The sequence below is a fragment of the Cupressus sempervirens genome, chromosome 8 (assembly GCF_028749045.1).
Source record: "Cupressus sempervirens isolate cs-2001-9-10 chromosome 8, ASM2874904v1, whole genome shotgun sequence".
Taxonomy (NCBI): Eukaryota; Viridiplantae; Streptophyta; class Pinopsida; order Cupressales; family Cupressaceae; genus Cupressus; species Cupressus sempervirens.
The window spans coordinates 47,585,694-47,591,693 of NC_143125.1; the positions used below are offsets into that span (position 1 = coordinate 47,585,694).

The following is a 6,000-nucleotide window of genomic DNA, read 5'->3' on the forward strand; positions in this document are numbered from 1 at the left end:
GAGAGGTTCACTAAAAAACCTCCAACCCTAAGATATGTGAATTTGGGAAACTAAATATAAAAATAACCATAAATCTTAATGGCTTGCATCAATTCTTCGAACAACCTATTCTTTTCATGCCCTTAGAGTTTGAGCACCAACCTTTTGAGGAATACATCATTTACCCTCCTAAAGTCTTTGCAAAACTCACCTGCTTGGATATCCTTGTAGTACTAATAGATAGTCATTTCATTGGTCTAGGGCATGTGTGGAAGACCTTCCCACTCCTTAGATACTGTTAAAATGTAGATTAAGAAGGAGGACAAGAAAAATGAGCCAAAATTACTCACAGTTAACATACCCCTATGTAAATTTTCAACAATTAAATCAACCCAGTCAATAAACTTTTCACCCTCAACAATTTTCTAGATAAAGAAGTACATCCAACTCTCCCAGTGAAAGGTGTGTTCATTACCCTTAACTCTGTTTAAGAGCAACACAATGTTAATAATTTCTCTAATGAAATGCTCAATAGTCAAGGGTATGGGAAATCTAGAGCCTCCAAGGGCTAGTCTTAAAATCTAGGTGAGCTATGATTTAATCATAGTCTTTCTTATTATCATTGTACAGGCATTTTTCTTCATCAAATGTCCAGGGCTCATAAGATTCTTTGTGAGGAATTCTTAGAGCTGAACTAATACTAACCCTGTTTATCATGTCTAACACTTCTCCAAAAAATTTCTTGATGCATGTGGTACTAGGGTCATAATGATTTGCACATTCAATAACCAACTCTAAACACCCAATGGCTAATGGAAAGGTGGAGGCTTTGAGCAACCCACTACTAGCCAATATTTGGTATATGGGACCAGATTGAACACTTTTCACCTACTCTAATATTTTGGCTAGGTTTACATTCACTAGGAAGGTATCTCAGATTTATGGGAGGGAACTTAACAGGCATGGTTTTTCTAGTTTAGGCAGCTTGGGATAGAAGAGAGTCATGATTTGGCTTGGAAAAAAGAAAGGAAGGTTTACAGAGATAAACTGAAACACTTTAAACCAAAACTAGGCACAATAAAAATGAAAGAGGAAAATAGTATAATGCATTTACAGTTCTCAACAGAGCTTAGCCCTCTCTGCCTCTTTTCCTCACCAGTTGATGTCGAGAGCTCAAAGTGAACAAACAAGCAATTAAACTAGCCAGAAGAGGAAATTTTAGGAAATGATTGTTGGAAATCTCAAGACAGATATGGGTGAGTGAAAGCATTTATAACAAGCATATCATTTGTACTTGACAAGACTTCCTAGGTTGTTAACAGTTAATACCTGTCAAATCTGCATGTGGATCTACCTCTCATGAAATCAAAAAATCTTAATTTTACCTATTACCAAAACTGACTATACTTTGGCACAAGTTTCCTTAGCTATCTTAATTATTTCCTTTCATGTCTTCATAATTGCTATAAGGTGTGACCCATTTTCTGCCTCAAGAATGGTATTCATCTCATATAACATGTCACCTGTGAGAAAACAAGAAAATGCCAAAAAATCATGAGGTCGAAGTTGAAGTTGAAATTACTTTGAATCAACTCTGACTTCAGCTTCAACTTCGCAGAACTTGAATCGAGCCGATAGGTAAAGGAGACTTTACTTTTTTAAGTGAAGGAGAGTGGGTGGGCTTGAACTTGAAGTATGTTAAGAGTTCAACTTCAACTTCAAGTTTTCAAAAAAGGAGTCTTGACCGACAACATTGCATATTGCATGAAAAGTTGGCAACAACTACAATGTGTTATCTTCCCCAAACCTAGAGTAGTGTAGTGAATCATATTTTGTACCCTTGAGTTAATGATCCATGATATAAAAAATCATGTGAAAATCTATGCATAACTCTATCAACATGAGGGTACCCTATGAAATTGCCTAAATAATCACTAGAATGAGTTTGAGTGTCATGAATCTATCATTCCCAATGTACCTCAAAAGAACTATTTTGGAAAGTAAGTTGAAGATTATTCAATTTAAATTATTGGATTTATTATCCCTTTGTAGAAGTAGTTTAACCTTTCATCCTTTGAGCAGTGAGCTGAGATGGTGTGTAATTTTTCTCATAAACTCTTAATAGGGTTGGAACCTTCTAAAGAGGATTCACAATCTCCTAAAAGGGATTTTTCCTTTAATATAGATTTTTTCACTAAATGCGCTATATTTGACTCTTAATGGGGTCACATACTTTCACAAGAAATTTATATATTAGTACATCATTTTGTGAGTCTCGTCCCTACCAAGGTTTTTACCTCTGATCAAGAGTTTTCCTCCAAAGAAAAATTCAATGTGTTATGGTGTATGTTTCCTTATTATTGTACATTATTTTTATAAATATTGGTAATTATTTTTATAAGTTTATAATTATTTATTTTTGTGTACAAATGATTAACTCCCCACCCCTAGTTGTGAGGTGTGGACTTTACTTCTTAACATGGTTGAGATGTGAAGGTGAATAAGGGTCAATATGCATTTTGAGGGAAACACATGGATTGTATTTTTACAAATCCATAACACAATGACAAGAGTCACCATGTGATAAATTGAGAGGACATTCAGGGTTGGGAAGAAATGTCATAAAGGAACATCTTGTCTCAAAACCCAAAAGTCAATCCTTGATGAATATGACCATTTTAGGAAGTGAGAAGGGTTTTGGAGAAGTGAGAAGAAGGAATAAAATATTCCTTGGAGGAGACATAGTTGTAACAATATCGTTAAGGGTGTCAGGGTATTTAAGGTTGACAAAGATAAATGAAGTTGGGATTGGAGTTGAAATGTTGTGAAGTTGGCTTTAGTTTCCTAATCATTTGAATTATGGTTGTGCAAATGATTAGAATGAAATTAGGCTTAGAGTAGGAGGCAAGCATGCATATTAAGAGGATTTTATGGGAAGAGAGAGAATGAGTGGAGGGATTAATTAGTTAAATAGGGATATTTATCTAATTAAGTAAGGGTATATGCAAGTAGGTTGGGTTGAGTTAGAACATTGGGTTGAGTTGTTGGAGAGTGATTAGGCAAGGGTTAAAGTTATGATTCATGTGCTCTAATAGGATTAAATAAGTTATTTAATACAAAATGAAAGAATAGGGGATAAATGAATTAAATAAATATATTTAATTAGTTAATAGTAAGGGGTTTAATTACATGGTTATGGATTTCCATTAGATTAATTACACCATAGTCAGTTAACTAAAGTAATTAACTTGGAGGCTAATATGAGTTAATTAAATAATAATGATTATTTAATTAATAATGCATAGGATATGACTAAATTTAATTAGTTTTTCTAATTAAATTGAGAGAGGAGAGTCATTTTTTTCTGTTTGTTGAGTTATTTAAGCCCATGACTAGATGGTGTAATTTGGGACTATGAGGCACATGATGATTGTGAGTGTAAGGTGTCACAAATAGCCAAATAGAGATGTATGTGTCAGAAAACTATATCCATTTGTCATTTATTACTTCATTAATGCTTTGTAGTTTACAAATATGCAATCTCACGGGGTCATGTCTCATGGGATCTCTCACACATCAGAATGTGAAATCTCAAGTTTGGGGAATGTTCAAATGGGTTTTGTAGGAGCATATTCCTACTCCAATGGGTACACAAACAAGATCTGCAAGAAAGAAAAAAACTTAGGTTGGGATGAGTAGGAATATGTTTCTGTAAGGCTCAAGAGATTAATTTTTGAAAGACTAGAAAGAATGTGGTATTGCTAATCTAGGCTAGGGAGTGGAAACTCTTGCGTGAATAAAGAGAAAATTTGCTAGAAAGAAAAGGTGATATGGGGGTAAATTAGTTATAAATGGTTATTTTTGGGGGGATGATGAAAAAGTGCATGTATCTAACCTTGGGGTTTTTCAATTGTAATAGCTCATAGACACATTAGTGCCTTGATAGAGTTTTTGTTGAGTTTCTTATGACAAAAAATTAGTTCACACTAGCAAAATAGGATAGAATGGACAAATTAGGATTGAGGAATATTGAAAGGATGTCTCATATTAGGGCTCACATTGTGATGGTTGTTACATTATAAGAAAAAATTATATGTGAGACTTCTACATTCCATAACCTAACTAGGAAGATGATGGTGATAACAAAGGATGTCTTATCAAATCTTTTGACTCTTAATTAGGTGGTTATAGGTGGTGGTGTAGGTAATGAATTAGAGGGATGCAATGAAAATCATCATAAACAAATATTCTCTTGAGACATGGACATATACCTAAACCAGGTACTACTAACTCAAAGGGTGCATTTTTATGTATGTAAGCTAGTTGGGGGATATATTTCCCTGGACATGGTATAAGAGGTAATAATAGGTAGATTAGATGTTTTATTAATGATATTTTTTTTCATTTATGTTAACATATGTTCTTTAGTTGACATCCTAGATGAGTTATAGAATGTTTGGTGAATATTGGTAGTGAACTAGTGAGCAAAAAAATATGTCACATGTAGTTGCAATATTCTTGTTATAGCTTGATGACAAGGAGGAATTAATGTTGGTAGTCATGAAATTTGTTAGAAGACTTGTTTGTTTGTGTATTTAGATTTGTGAGTCATTTGGATTATTTTAGAAAGGTCATTGATGTGTAACATGCAATGTATTTTAGTGGTAGTTTATTGGATCATTATAGTATGTTGAATATTGTTGGAAAGTGTTATATTCATATTATATAGTGTGAAACACTTCATATAATGATTGTATTATTTCTTAAGAATTTTTGTGTGCATTAGCATGGTCTTATGTGATTAATTATGCATTGGAGAAGCCTTAATAGTATGAACTAATTAATTATATATAATTGGTATAAAGGAAAGTTATTTTCCTCATTCTAATGTATGGAATTATAAGTATAGATGCAAGCCATCATGTTGGATTGTCACAGCATAACTGAGAATTTTTTAGATGCTTTGATAAGAGGTATAAGTAACCACTCCAAGTGCCAATAATATCTCTTAATGCCAATAATCTCCCCCTTCAACATTGATGGCATTATATGGTGAAAAACCATCAATCCAAGAGTATATAAGTACATCATTTTGAATATCTTCAACATATAAAGTCTTTCAGCTTCTCATACACATACCTTCCCTAATGAAAGTTTTCTCACATGATTCTCTCCCCCTTTGACATTAATGGTAAATGGCACAAAAACAATGTCAAATAACAACCTCATCAATAATGTTTCTACCTAAGGAAGATCTCTCTTGTTATGTGTAGCCTAATCAAACTCAAAGGTTAATTTTCCCCCTACTTTATTTAGTGCATTCCTCCCTCCAGATTTTCCTATGAGGAGCAACACACCTTGCAGGGTCTTATGGAAGTTCCCTAGGTGGGGTCAAGGGGAAACACTTCTTGCAAGGTCATGTAGTCAATGACCCCATGGCAATACAAGTTGGGGTTGAGGGGCAACACCCCCAAAGCCAAAAATGAATTTACCATTATAAAAGGCATCTAGAGTTCATTTTTAATTGGTTGGAATATCCTAGCCCTAATTTTGTAAGCGTAAAAAAGCTTGTATAAAATGGCTTAGGATTAGGGAATTTATGATGTATGATGATTTAGTAGCTTCTTGCAATTGTATTGAGTTGCAAGGGATTGCAAATTGTAATCAAATTATAATCACTAGATAATAAGAATATTGAACTCGTTGTTGGTGGGTGTAGCCTAGGGATTGGGTGAACCGTAATAAATCTATGTGTCTTATGTTCTTTTATGTGTGCTTTAACATTTTCTGATATTAGTGATATGTGTATGTAAGTGTTATTTCTATCTCTTTAATTAGAACATCTCTTTGCCAAACTAATTTATTTCCTTGAGAAATATATGCAATTATGATCAAAATAAATACTTTGGATCGAGCCAATTTGAAACCAAAAGCCAATGTCAAGTGCCAACAAACACTATTATAAAAATATGATCAAATAAGAGTTATTGGACTAGCTATGCACCATGCGACCACTTCCCC

General features: G+C 33.6%; 1 pseudogene; it reads right to left on the reverse strand.

Annotated features, from left to right (window-relative positions):
- LOC149541539 (GDSL esterase/lipase At5g55050-like) overlaps positions 1–6,000 on the reverse strand; it is a 74,941-nt pseudogene that overhangs the window by 17,309 nt on the left and 51,632 nt on the right.